Here is a 15,050-nt window from a genome sequence, read left to right as displayed (position 1 = left end):
AAGTTGAAATCATAGAATACAAAGAAAGCAAAGGAACCGACAAGTCTTTTTCTCACCTGGGAGGTTGGTCCATTAACATAAGAGGCAGACCCTGCTAAGGCCAGCTCTGATATCTCCCATGTGATAAAAGTTCTTGACACTTGGCAGGAGTTGATGTCTTGATATTATACCTGCAAATGGTAGATCTGAAGGGGAGGTGGGCACTAGGATGTGCCTCCTAGAAATTCAGCCCTTGAGCTCAGAAGTAGGTAGAGTGTGAATTATGAGCCAGTAGTCACGTAAAGTCTGATGGTCATGTCTTATCCTCAGTTCTGCTCTAGGATCTGGGGTACACAAAGGGAAGTTCTTGATGTTGATGGCAGAAGCTGTGTGCAAGTTTCCAAAGCAACAATTAGTCCTTCAGAGTCTAATCCAAGGCTGCTTAGGGGGTTGTTCTCCTTGAGTTAATGGGAGCATGGGTGTTCAGGGAAGGGAGAGTAGCCCCAGAAGACAGGCAAGCAAATCAAACCTTTGTTTTGATTGAATTGGGAGCGAATGAAGTGTTCACTGCTCGCTAAACTCCAGTGAAGTTAACATGTGAGAATGAATGGAGACAAACTTCTCTGTGTGGCAAGGAAGACCTAGGGCACTTTGCACCCAGGAACCTCCTGGGACAGAGCTGAGATGGAGGTGACCATTCATCATACTCTGGGGGTGATGGGGATTTTCAGTAAATGCTGTATCAATGTAGTTAAATCTTCCCAGAACCAATAAAAATGCCCTTTGCTTTTTCTACCTTCTATTACAAGTAATTGCTATTCATCTAGCTATGGATATCTCAGAAGTAGTCACAGAGTACTTAGAGTGCCTAAGGGACGAAAAGTTCGAAGGAAAATGTAGCCGTATATCATTGGCATTCATGAGAAAATTCACATTAGCTGTTTGAAAGGCAGGTCCCCGGGAGGCAATAGAGAAATCAGGAACAATATTGTGCCAAAAATACTACTCTGGTCAGGACATCAGGGAGTTTATGTCAGATAGTGTGAAGGAAAGTGATTTGGGAAAAAAAGATGTATGAGCTTTTCGATATGCATTTGGTTTATTTGTATGTGTATAATCCCTGAAAAACTAATATGTTCTGGGAATTGACAAGCAAGTTGATTCTGAAACTTCTGAAATATGCAGCTGTGCTTATATTTCTTTTACTCTAAAAGCTCTGAATAACATCTGGTAACATGATCAATACATTTTCAAACTCACAGCTTTTTAAAATCTGTTTGCAACCGATAAGCCAAAAATGTGTTGTGCCCTGGTACCACTTCACACTTGGGGGGCCAAGTTCAAGCCATTGGAGATTCAGGTGCAGAATCCAAAATCATTGCCCTTTTCCAGATGTGCACCTCTTCTGGAAGCCTAAAGATTGGTTGTCCCCTTGATGACGCACCAGGCATGGAGGTTAAAGAAGATTTGAAGAGGAGTGGGTGATATCGTCTTTGCCTGGAGTCACTTTAGTGCAAAAAATAATTACTCTCTCACCTATTTGCTTATTCTAGACTGTTTGGATAATAGTCACTTGAAGGCAGGGAGTCCAGGTTAAGCCTCCTTACTTCTCTTCATTCCTCTTATTTAAAAGTTTTAGTGAATCACCTTTCAAGGAGATTGTACTAAATTCTATCAAGATAACAAAAACAACAATGACTCTCAAAATTATTACTGCTTCCAGATGGCTTTTTCCATAACATCCCCGAAATATAGTTAAGTCACTCATAAGCAGTAACCAACCACCTATTCACTCAGTGAATTAATGTAACGAAATCCGTCCAGTGTATGAGGACACACACACACACACACACACACACAATCGGGAAGAATAGACCATGCAAAATATATCACGAAAAAGTAGATATATCTTAAATATTTTATTCATTTCTTCATTAAAGATACATTGATTAGAAGTTGAAAGGAAAGTGAAAGCATTTCTAAGTGAAGGTATAATAAAAATCTTCATGGAATAAAAGTCATCAAATCTTGGCAGAATGCTAAAATTAGAGAATTCCAGGAACACGGACCAACATAATCAAAGACAGAGGCATCCTTGAAAATTAGTTGATCTTTTAAATTTGATTGTTTTGTACTTACTAATACTGATGACAATCATAATAGCAGCTATTATTTATTGAGCCCTGTGTTCATGTGAGATGCTGTTTTAAGCATATGATACGAATTAACTTACCCTCACCTCAAACTTGGGCGGTGGCTACTATTATTATTCCCATTTTATTGATGAGAGAACTAAGGCACATGAGAGTTCAACAACCTGTATTAACTTTCTTACCTAGTGAGAGGCAGAGGCTGGATTAAAACAGGGCAGCTTGGTTACAGAGCATGGACTCTCAGTTACTACTGTCTCCTCTTAGGAGCTCACAGAGCCACTGACTCAATGACTCTATTTTCCTTTCCATTTCCCTTCAGATGTGGGTGAAGTGACAGAACAAATGCTGCCTTGGACATCAGAGCTCTGGTAGTAGTGGGCATCTACCTATATGCAAAATGAACTGCTGGATCAGGTTGGGAGCCATGCCCCAGAATTATAGCCTTTTGTTTATATCATGTGGAGAAAGGGAACTACTAACGTGGCTGACCTCTGGTGCTCTCCTTCCTTCCACAGATCCGCTTACTCTAATAGGCAGCCATCAAGACTGGCAGAGAGGCAGTTCACAAAGCAACACTCTTCCCGTAGTCTCACTACAGTGCCCCCTCCCTAGACATTTTCCCAGAACTACCTTCACATTCAAACTGCCTCCTGTGCTGGAAGTTAATTAATATTTTTTTTTCAGAGCGATTCCAAGTACATCTATCCAGATAGCTAACAACAATCCTGCACTTCCCGTATATAGTATCGGAAGGGCCCTAGTCTTGAAATCCACAGATCTGGGTACAAGGTTCAGCTTGGCCACATACAATCTATGTGCTATTGGCCTAATACCTGAAGTAGTGTTACATTACCCTGAAGCCTGCCTCCTACTTGTCTCTGTTGAATTGCCCGCTCTCCCATCTCAATATAGAATTTGGGGAACCAAAAATGTGGCCAGATTCACTCAAATTAAGTCACTGGTGGCAGGCAGTGATGGACTGTCTCTGATCCCTTTGGATGCCTGATCCAGTGTTCTTTTCAGAGGCCAGTCTGCCCTTGGGGAACCTGCAGAAGGCACTGCTCCTTCCCTCTAAGTGGGAGTCACATCCTCCCGTTATTCCCTCCCCACTGTTTAGATGGTGCAAACTATAAACAACGTTTTTAAAAGCTCTATCCTATGTGGTTATAGGAGAGTTAGTCAATACCTCTGAGCCTCACTTTTTCTTCTTAGTTTGAAAAATCAAAATGAGACATTTTATTTGAGAAAGCACCTTTCACACTATAGATCAATTTCCAAAGGTGGAGCACTATGTATATGAACAAGAATTCCAGGTATTGGATGGCAGAGAAGCCCTGTTGGTAAGAGGGCAGAAAGCAGACAGAAAGTGAAGGAAATCCAACATAAGATTTTAATAGCCTGCCCATCAGGAAGTGTCTCACCCCGTCAGCTGCTGATTTTTGCCAGCAAATGCCATCTCCAAAGGAGGTAGAATGTGCAAAGGGCTGGGAAATGAGGTGGCTCCCCCATGCCCCATGCCATAGCATCTGTCCTCTCAGGGCCCACATATTTGGGAAGAATAACAAATCCTCAGAGAAGAAGTCTGATCTGCATTTCTGCAATATGAAAAAGCCAAGGAATGGGGCACTTAAAAGACTGAGGTGAAGTGGCATTCCCTCTTCCCAAATGAGTTATTTTTTTCTCTTCTTTTTACTTTTATTATTTGCAAAATTCTAGCCTCTCAATAGCTGAGGAATTTCCCAGAGTTTTGCAGCAACAATGTTGACAGGCAACTGCTTTTTCCTCCTGAGGCGACTTCTATTTCTGCGAGGTCAGGACTGCCAATGGGAGCACATATCAGGGGACAGGTTGATGGAAGACAAGGCAAAAGGTCCAATTGTCCAGGGGCCGAGGACCGTGAACTTTAGCCAAAGGGAACAGAATGGAATCAGTGTATATCCTGCTGTGAGCACTCACTATTTTTTCCCCTTTCCTTTCTTAAAGGATAGCCTTGAAAGAAAGCGTGTTCTTTCTCAGCAGAGAGCTTACAATTCCATAGTTTATTGTATTCGTGGTCACAAGAAAATAGAGATATTCCTTTAATAATTCTTTTCCAGCTAGGTCAGAAAATTCACACACCTATGCATTAAAGAAAGAAGATACGCTATTATGTGTGGTCAGAAAATCACTGATTGGCATGAAAGTGATTAAAATCTAGCCAATTTTCCCGATCAGTTATGCATGAGAGAAAAACTTTAGTAATTTAATTCCTTATCTATATCTTGGGCTTTTTCCAAATTAGAGAGCTCTTTCAAATCCTTGATTTAGTTGATCCCTACAAAAATTTGGAGAAGTCAGTAGGTATTACTGCCCCAATATTTACTGTGAGCAATCTAAGAACAGGTTACGAGACTTGCTCAGATCACGTCACTAGCTATTGGCAGAGTTGGGACATTGAGATCTTTGAATTCCTGGTCCAGAGCTCTTTTCCCTGGATCAAGTTTCCCCAAAGTGTGTTCTGTGGAACGTTCCCCTAGGAAAAGCACTGCCGAAAACAGAATCTCTGGATCGTGGACGTCTGAGAACAGTATGTAATGTACCCTTCTCTTCAAGTTTTATAACGTACTTCAGAATAGAACAGACACTGAGAAATCTTGAGAAAAAGGAACGTGTTCACTTATTTAACTTGTAGTGTTTGACTGCATGCTAATTTTTTCAAAATGCAAAAAGCACACTGTGGGAACTCTTGGGTAGTGCCATACAGCTTCATAACAGTTCGCGTTATTCCCATGGAAGGAGGAATCTTCCATTTGCAAGTCTAATAGGGAGACCTGTTTCTTTTTCAACAGAATGAAATTTGAACTGAAACTCCCAGGGCCAGCTATGGGTAAAATTGTAAAGTCTGTAAGATTGGCCATTGTGGTGAAAGCTCAGGTTCAGGATTCCACTTTCTGGCCACTTATCAGCTGGTCACACTCTGTCCAATTACCTACCCCTTCCGGCTTCGGTACCCTCACCTGTAAAATGAGAGCAATCTTTTTACACACCTTATGGGACTGCCGTGAAGATTACATGAAACAATATGCATACAGTCCTCGGCATGGAGCCTGGTACCTGGTCAGTATTCAAAAAATTGTATTATTACTCTTATTCTTATCTTCTCTTTCAGCCAGCCTCTGGGTATCCCATTCTTTCTCTCCCTCCTCCTATTTTTCTATCCTGTCATACAGTCTGAAAGGACTCTGCTTCCAGCTCTCCTGCCTAGCTTGTGTAGGGCAGAGATCGCAAGTCCGCTGCCTTCAGAGACCAGGCAGGTGATATGAAAGAGTGAGGTGGGCTGAAGATTAGAGCATCGGGGTCTCCCAGACTAAGGCAAAGGATGTTGAAGAGCCAAGCACTCCTGATGCTTGTTGTTAATGCCTTTTTGTTGTGTTGTTACAGTGTGGAAATGTGGATTCAGTGATGCCAACTCTTCAGATATTTAAAGAGAAAGCAGAATGTTCACTTTTATATGGGTTTCCCATTTTTAAACACTCTGCTAGAGGAATATAGCTTTTGGATCACCATCTAATGACCTTTGATACAGAGGATTTCTGGCTTCCTGCTCTTACATAGAAAAGAAAAGCTACAAGTTTAGAAGGGCTGAAGAGGTCATGTAGTTTAACCTTCTACTTGATGTGGAAATGCCCTCTATAATATCCCAGAAAAGCTGTCATCGAGCTGCTCCTTCTAGACTCCTCATCAAAGAACTTGGTATCTCATGGAGAAACCATTTCACTGTTATTCTTTGTATGCAAAATCTCACCAAATCCTTGAATAAACCTCATGCAGTAGGTAGTGCTTTTTGCATTGTAATCATAAAACTGAGGCTCGGAAAGCCTATTTTCCTTTCTCTAAAGTCACAAAGTGATTAAGTATTTGTAGGTTTGAGACAGAAACCCAGACTGTCTAGGTTTCAAAGCCGGTGCACTTAACCACTGGCTAAACAATTCTACTTGTTAAAATGCTCTGGGCTGATATTAAGCTGAAATTTGCTGCCCTGAGATGTCTACCCATTGGTCCCAGTTCCGCTCTCCTGAGACACAAATAATAAGTCTAATCCTTCTTCCACAAGACAGCCCTTCAAATATTTGAAGATGGTCCTCCTCTGCCTGCTAAATCCTTTCTTCCCCAGGCTAAACATATTCATTTCTTTCCACTGACTCTCATAAGCTCCCAGCCACTTCATCATCTTCAACCTGTTTCCCAGAAGAGAGTTTCAGTTTGTAAAAATTCCTCTTAAACCATGATGTTCACAAGAGACTACAGTCCCTCGTGTGGTTACACAAGTGCAGGTTAAGATGGAAATACCGCCTCCCTTGTTTTGGCCACTATACTTTTGTTAATGCAACCTTGGTTACATCAGATTTTTGGCAATTATGTTAAAAGATAAGCAAATATTGCATGTTGGCCTGGAATTACCCCATGTATTTTTTTTTAAATTGAATTGATGTAAAGTCACTTTTCCCCACCCCGCTCGTATTCTAAACAAGTAGATCAATTTTTAGAATACTTATAATATTCTTATTATATAACATCTTACGAGATTTAGCTACTGCTTCAGCCTATACTGATCTGTTTTCTTTTGTTTTTCTTTAATCCGAAAAATGTAGCAAAGCAGGAAAAAAGAAAATTATCCCACAGTCTGACTATTTTTTCTTAGGCACATAGAGGTAAAGATTTTTTTTTTTTACACTACTACTCTAATACTTCCAGGTAAGTCTATTTGTACTTCCTCCAAAACAAAACAGAAAAATGTTTTGTGCACATATTTGTTTTAATACAATCTTGGTATGAATATTCCTATTTAGATTTTTTTTAAATTTGGAATATATACAAGACATATATCAGTAGTAAAATTCAGAAATATCCTGATTAAGAAGGGGGTAAATGTATACATATACGTCATTCTTTTTAATCCAGAAGTTTCTGAATTTTGCTATCTGATATACTCACTATCCCTCCCAGCTTTCTGTTATTCCAGAGGTTAATCAAATATTCAGCAGGCTTGGACTGAGAACTCACCACTAGAAACTTCTCTCCCTGCCATTCTTTAGCCAGAGGTTGGAAAACTGTGGCCTTGGGTTAAACTCTATCCTTGATTATGTTTTTTTAAATAAAGTTTTATTAGAACACAACTACTCCCATTTGTTAAGATTTTATGTGTGTGTGCTTTTGTGCTACAACTGTCCAGTTTAGTAGTGGCAACAGAGGCCAAATGATCCATAAAACTGAAAATATTTGCTATCTAGTCCCTTACAGAGAAAGTTTCTCAACTTCTGCTTTAGCAGTTGGTTGGTAGTCCATCCATTCTGTTATTCAATTCATCACTGAGAAGTGAAATTGGCGTAATTTCCTATCCCTGTGTTAAATGACACAGAAAGCAAAAATAATTTAGTTATTTGCTTCAGGAAATGTTCGCTTCTAGAGGATAAAACTTACATTTCAAGACCAACATCAAGACCTATGTCCAGAGTGCCCATCAATCGAAAGTTGTTATGTCATAAACTCTGCCCAGTCCTCCTCAGTTCCTCATTTTGCAGCAAGAATGTTAAAATCTCTCTGCTTGGGCCATAAAATCCTATAAATATCATCCATAACTTCTCCTTCTGAGACAGTACTATGTCAAGTTCTATTCTCCTTTTCTGTAGTATTTTCATAAACTTTGATATGCCTGCACAACAAGTATTTCTTGTCACCTCTTGAGGAGTGGAGAGTCAACATTACAAATTCTCTGTAGTGTAGTATCACCTACTGTGCATTCTGTTATTCTGATTAACACAAAACCTGAGAGCGTTTCAGTGAGACACAGCTGCCTGTGTTTTACAGTTGGGAAAATAGGCTCACAGAGACGAACTCTATGCTGAAGTGACGTGTTAGTGTCACAGATCAGGAAGGGAGGGCCCTCTCTCATGGACCTGCCTTCAAGTCTCAGGTCCATGAACTGAACTGGGATAAATATTTACCTCCTATTTGCCTCAGTCTCCTCATCTATGAAAGTAAAGGGCTCACCTATATTATCTATATAATTTTCCTTCAATTCTGAAATTCATTGAAAATATTATTTTTCAGTAGTTAGAAAACCAGTGCCTCACAGTGGTCTCTTTCAGTAAGACTCTGTTGCCTCAAGCAGAAGGCACATGATATAGACTATATTGATGACCAAGTCCTACAGCTTGGTGGCTCTGATAACGAAATTGTTGAAATGATTCTAACTATTTTCAAAACAAATATATTTGTACTTATTTCATGCTGTTAACGACTAAACATGTAATCATTCCTCCTCTAAGAAAAGAAGTAATCCTTGTTCTATGATTGCATTAAACACGCTGTGTTATATCTTTCTACTAATCTATGATCTATTATGATTGCCTATTTTGAGAGCTGGCATAACAATTATCATAAGTGATAGCATTATATTCTGAAAACAAAGACTGTGATGAGACAATTTGTCTTGCTACTTTGCCTGACTTAATGGCAATTGGGGTTTCCTAGTCCAAACCAGATTTTTTTGGATCATAAATATTTCATTTTTTAATTTATTATTGATTTAGCTTGATAGTAAATAACTCCATGAATGCTGAGGTTTGAAATCTATTGTAGAAATTATTATGCCTTTTCTTCTCTGTCTGGCCATGGATTTTTATCACACTGAAATAAAACAGTGGGGTTACCTGAAGAAAATGGATTTGGGAGTTTTAATTTATCTGGTGCAGTTAATTAAGGAGTTTTAATTTATCTGGTGCAGTTAATTAACTAGTCAATTAACAACAAAAGGGCAATTAGTGCTGAGCACATTTGTTCTGATGATGAACATGCCATCTGAAAATGGATCTTGATCTCTGATGTGAAATTCCTTAATGTCAAAGCAATGTTTCTGTAAGTAGAGGAAGAATAAAGCCCATTAGGAGTAATGCACTTCAACAATAGTTTCCTTTTATGCTAAAGCAACAAATAAGAGAGAGAAGTTGGCCAATATTTTAAGTAATATTCCTCCATTGGCCATTCTATTACTCTACATTTAAAGCAATCACAAAAGCCATTTAGTACGAGTTTCTTTTTCCTACTATGAAAGTGGGAAAATCATTTCAGATTGTACAAAAGGGGTGAGAAATAGATATAATCTGTGATTGACCTGAAGATTTCTATGAACAGTATGTATTAAGGAATTTAATTCTCCATCACCCAAACTGATGTCACATAGTTGTATCTAGAGATATTAAAGAGTATCAGGTTGAGAGGGCTGAACAAGAATAACTTCCCATGTTTTCTTTGTGTCATTCAATGTCATGTGTTAGGTCATCTTAGGCATTCTCTGTAATGTTTGGTGAGTCTCAACTAGAATCCTTTATGAACCCCTTTCAAAGGCTTGTTACAGAGCTATGCATGCGTATCCACCCTACTTTTTTATTGAAGCCAATGTCCCTAGTTCCCAATACAAAGAAATTTGGAAACTTCTTTTGTAAAAGGTAAAGAATAGAGATACCATCTCTCTTTTGACAACTCTCATTGTCTCATATGTCTGTTGGGAATATCACAGTTAAATCTGGCAACAAACTCCCAGAATTACCCTGCTGCCTGAAGTCTAGCCAATACTTGACTTTCCTAATTATTCTTGGTTTCCCAGCAATTGCTTCACATTCATAGACTGACAGATGGTTTTATGACCAGGGGATAAATTGAATGATGGCTTTCCATTTCTAAAATAACAGAAAAATTCTGAAACAAACAAAGAAACTGTTAGTGTTATCTGGCGTAAAAATAATTAGTGTTGGGTACAACCTCACTGTCACAGGAATTGTTTCTGAATTCTTCTCTCTGCCTTCTGGGGTCAAATACTGGTCGACAAGACATTGTACAAAAGGTTTATTTTAAGGCAGGACACTCACAAGCTGAAGCAACTTCAAAACTTGTTGTTAGTGCCAAGTGGATTCCGACTCCTGGCGACCCTGTGTGCAGCAGAGTGGAAGTCTGCTTGTTCTTTTTGAGACATCCTTTCACCTTCCAGTACTTTATCAGACAACACTCCACTGCTCTTCACGGGGTTTTCATGGCCAATTTTCCCAGAAGTCAGTGACCCAGTTCTTCTTCTTAGTCTGTCTTAGTCTGGAAGCTCTGCTTAAATCTGTCCACCTGCTGGTATTTGAAATACTGGTGACATAGCTTTCAGCATCACAGCAACGTGCAGCTGCCACAGTATGAGAACCAACAGACGGTGATATAGTTTCCCGACCAGGAAACGACCCGGGCTGTGGGGGCGTGGGTGCTGAACTTTAACCACTGGAGCACCAGGGCTGACGACTTCCAAATAAAGGGCCCGTTTTTTCTGCTAACCACATGATGTTCTTGCTGAGTATGTATACATGGGGTTAGAGAAATACAGTTCCACATTCTCTACCTGAAATCTTTACAGCTAAATATATTTTAGAGATTCAAATGTATTAGACTAGGGATCAGCAAAAGAACTTCCAGAAGCTCTAAATCTGTAAAGGACCAGACAGTAAATATTTTCAGTTTTGAGGGCCAGATGGTCTCTGGTGTAACTATTCAACCCTGCCTTTGTAGCACAAAAGCAGCCATAGACAGTGCATAAATAAACAGGCATGCTGGGTTCGGATGAAACTTTAGTTACAAAAACAGAGGACCAAATTTGGTCAGCAGCCTGTAGTTTGCTGATCCCTATTTTAGCCTTTAGAAAGGCAACGTGGTACAAATTCATATGTGTTTAGACAACACTTCTAGTGAGCTACCGCTCTATCTCAACCAGCACTTCTGGTTCAGCAGCAAAACATAGACATATTCGTACTAAGTTGGATACAATGGACTGAACAATCTCACAGCAGTTCAAGACAGGTTATACCACCAAATGAATTGCGTGACCCAATTTACAAGACTTTTTTAAAAAAAATATTTTGGATTTGCAAGAAAGGGATTGCGGAGCTATACACGTTCTTTTGTTGAAGTGTTTGAAATTGTTACTGTTGCGTTGAGAAATTCCATGAGAGAAAAAGGAAGCACCCATGGTCTCTAGGGAACAAAATTTGTCCAGGAATAATAGAACAATAACCTTAGCAGTTGAATCATGAACCAAGACATCTACTTCTCCAGGCCAAAATGATATTTAAAAGATTGCAAGGTCTATAGACTTCATCTAAAATAAAGTGCTAGTGATGCATTTTTTAAACTTCTTGAGAGGTTCTGGAAATTCTTTTAAGTTAAGTTTATATACTGGCTCCTTTATTTTGCCTCAAGTAATCTTTAAGATTCTAGGAACTTAGAAATAATTCTTGTGGCTATTTTGCGTATCAGTGACCAGCATAAATTTTACTTGCTGAATATTTCGACCCCATTTTGCTGTGAGTAAATAGCCAGACTCTTCTTATCTGGATTGTTCTCATTGAGCCAGAGTACTCTCCTTCCTCAGGCAATTTAAACTTTTACAAATGGAACTTTTACAAATGGCAACTGATGCATAAATATTAGCTATTTAGGCTATCTTTATAGAGCATTGCCAAATAAAACATCTCCTGGGCTTTGCCCTCATTACAGAATGTTGATAAGCAATCAGATGGTAAAGGGCAATATTTACTATGAAATTATACACTGGGTTGAATCAAATAATCTTAGAATATTAGAGCTGGAAGGTGATTAAAGGTGACGTGCAGGTCAAATCTTTCCATTTTCATAGGAGGAAACTGACAATCAATGTAACTGTAAATGAATCACCCAACGTTACTCAGCTGGCTAGGAGGAAGAGACAACAGTAGAAGCAACACCACTAGATTCCAAGTTTAGTCTTTTTCTTCAAAATATTAGATTATTTTAAGCATGGCAGGGGGTTTCATAATCTCACAATATCAGGTATGATTTAGGTTCTTTGGATGGTAGAACACAACACAGTAACATTCAGATGCATGAAACTGGGATATATGAAGCAGAACTCTTGTTTCTCACAGATCCAAGTGACAGAAGGGTCATGCAAGGGAGTATAGCCAGGGACAGGATGACAGCAAGCTAGGACTGTATGAAGCACCTTACATATGACAAGTGGGGTAGGGTTGGCTAGGTTTTGTGGGCTTCCAGGAGATTGGGTGTTTTGAATAACTCCAGCAGCCCAAGGAAGAAGGGTCCATTCCTGGGCGTTTAGCATCTGCAGACTCTGGAAATTTGATTTGTGTGCATTATAACCCAGGAGTGTTAGAACCTGATCAGGGAAGAAGTTGGGGTGGGGATTTAGCAAACTCTCTGCCAAGAGGAATTGGGAGTTTTTAGCCATGTCTTCAAAATTGGCTGAACGTATTCAAGACAATACTTGTGAAATATATTACATCGAATCAACAAATTTGTATCTTAGCAACTTAATTGTCCTAATAATATCGACAAAGATTCTGGCTTTGATTGTCCTTGGTTTGGCTTAGGTCTGCCTAAGCCATTGGTTTGCCCATCCTTTTACAAAACACTGTAGCCAGGGGAACAGAGTTCTCATTGACAAGACCCTGGTCACATCCCCGGCTTTGGAGCTACGAGGTGGAGGCAAACCCACTTGAATTATATGGAGCTAGGAAGTGGAGGTAATCCCACTCGAGTTATACAGGGAGATAGTTCCTTAAAAGAAAGTCACAGAGCTTGTATCACAGGTGTGAGGCAGAATTGCTGGGTTGGAAAAAATTATGAATGTCCATCACATAAGTTGACCATATAATTCATCTTGTAAACTAAGACTTTTGGGGAAAAGTGATACTGTCACTACTTGTATCATGACATTTGGATAAATAGAAACTGTCCAGGGAAAATAGGGATGGATGATCATCCTACCATTACATGATTTTTAAGGGGGATGTAGACTCTGAGGGAGAATTCTATGCAAGTCAAATAGCATCCATATGGAGATAATGTACGATGCATAAGCAAAATTAATAGAGAGTACATCTTTGAGACTAGAGTGGAAGTATTAACTCAGCAATCTGGTTGGAAAAGGACAGTTAGAAATTCATTTTATATGAACTTGAATACCATGCCAAAGACTTTCGATGTTTATGCACTGGGGAGTGACCAAAGGTTTTAGAATACTGATGTAATTGGTTCAAATCACTATTTTAGGAAGATAATTTTGGTTGTAATATGCACATGAACAGAAAGGACAAGAGATTTGAAGCAGGAAGACTATTTAGAGTTCCAATTTTCTTTATCTTACATGTCAATAGTCTAGTCAAAACCATTATCATCCTTTTCTTGAACTACGAAAGTGACCTCAATTTATCTGTATAATTCCACTTTTTACTCCATTCCTCCCGTTCTCCACATCAGCTACAGAGATGTTCGTAAGATGTGAATTAAATTGATTCTGTCCTGCTTAAAATCTTCAATTATAATTTGAAAGAACAACATCTAAACTCTTAATATGGTCTATAGGCCTGACAAAATTGAGCCTCTTTTTCATTCTACAGCCTTGTCTCATGCCACTGTCCTCCTGAATATCAAACTGGATCTTTCCTAGGTCTTTGAAAATGCAAATTCTGAAAATGCCTCAGAACCTTGTCCTACTCTCTCCCTTTTGCTTAGACAAGTCTCATTCCTCATTCTTACCTATCTTAATCCCTACAATCCTACACTCTCCACCCCAGGTACATTCATTCTTTGCCTGGCTAAGAGTTACTCATCTATCAAGGCTCAACACAAAAATGCTACTTGAACTCCACTTCATAGATCTCACTTTTTTCTTTAAGGCATTATCATATTTTCTTCAAGGCATATATCACCACTTATAACTATGTACCAATGTGTGTGTGTGTGTGTGTGTTTCTGTGTTTGATTTTGCTGGTTTGTTAAATGTCTGTTTCTCTCATAAGATGGCAAAACTTCAAGGGTAGCAATGAAGGGTTTTAGATTCACCACTAACACCTAAGTACCTAATGTCTTGCAGAGAATGGATATAAATAAGTAAATAAATAAATATTTGAGAAATATTATAAATGAATGAATGGATATAGAATATGATTTCATTTAAATGTAAGGAGTTAAAGGCTGAGAATCTGTGGTGTCAAGGGGAATGGTAAGACGATGTGAAATATGAGAGAATTTGTGAAAGGGTCTTTTTTTTTTTTTTTTTTTTTTTTTTTTAAAGATTTTATTTTTTCCTTTTTCTCCCCAAAGCCCCCCGGTACATAGTTGTATATTCTTCTTTGTGGGTTCTTCTAGTTGTGGTATGTGGGATGCTGCCTCAGCGTGGTTTGATGAGCAGTGCCACGTCCGCGCCCAGGATTCGAACCAACGAAACACTGGGCCGCCTGCAGCAGAGCGCGCGAACTTAACCACTCAGCCACGGGGCCAGCCCCCGTGAAAGGGTCTTATCACCTCAATATAGCATATTAACCTGAATATTGTTTATTTTCCCGTTGATTTTTATTCATTGGTTAAATTTGAAAGTGTTTAATTTAAAATTTATAAAAGCTTAAAGTTGAATATGGTCAACATTTTTGGTTTAAGTTAAAGATAAGTTAAAATAACTAGTAGCAGAAAGAAATGAAAGATTTTTAAAACTTGAAGATACATCAGGGAATGATTATAATTTCATTACTTACTAGCTTTCCACTTAAAATCCACATACTTCCAAAAGGAGTTTGAAGTTTCAAGAAAATACATTTCCACTAAATCAAAAGCTCCCAAAGAGTGCTATCATTTGATATATAGTAATTTTATCAAATGTGACCTAGGTGAGTTTATTCTGAGTTTATTCCATACTTTTTTGAGATTATGAGTTTTATGAACCTCTTATTAGATTTCTTTTTCAGAGTAAAGGCCAAATAAACACTTTATCTTGATTTCATTTATCATTGAAAAGCTTAAATGTCAAAATAAATTAGAGAAAATTATGATGTAACCCCATAGGAAAAGTATTTC

At 38.7% G+C, this 15,050-nt stretch overlaps 1 protein-coding gene across 1 annotated transcript in view; it reads left to right on the top strand.

Moving 5' to 3' along the window:
• The window catches only part of CNTN6 (contactin 6), a 295,600-nt gene that overhangs the window by 35,528 nt on the left and 245,022 nt on the right, over positions 1–15,050 (top strand). The window lies entirely within an intron of this gene.

This window comes from Equus asinus, chromosome 21, assembly GCF_041296235.1.
Source record: "Equus asinus isolate D_3611 breed Donkey chromosome 21, EquAss-T2T_v2, whole genome shotgun sequence".
Taxonomy (NCBI): domain Eukaryota; kingdom Metazoa; phylum Chordata; class Mammalia; order Perissodactyla; family Equidae; genus Equus; species Equus asinus.
Note: the sequence above shows the minus strand (reverse complement) of the source record. Positions and strands in the feature narration are given on the sequence as shown.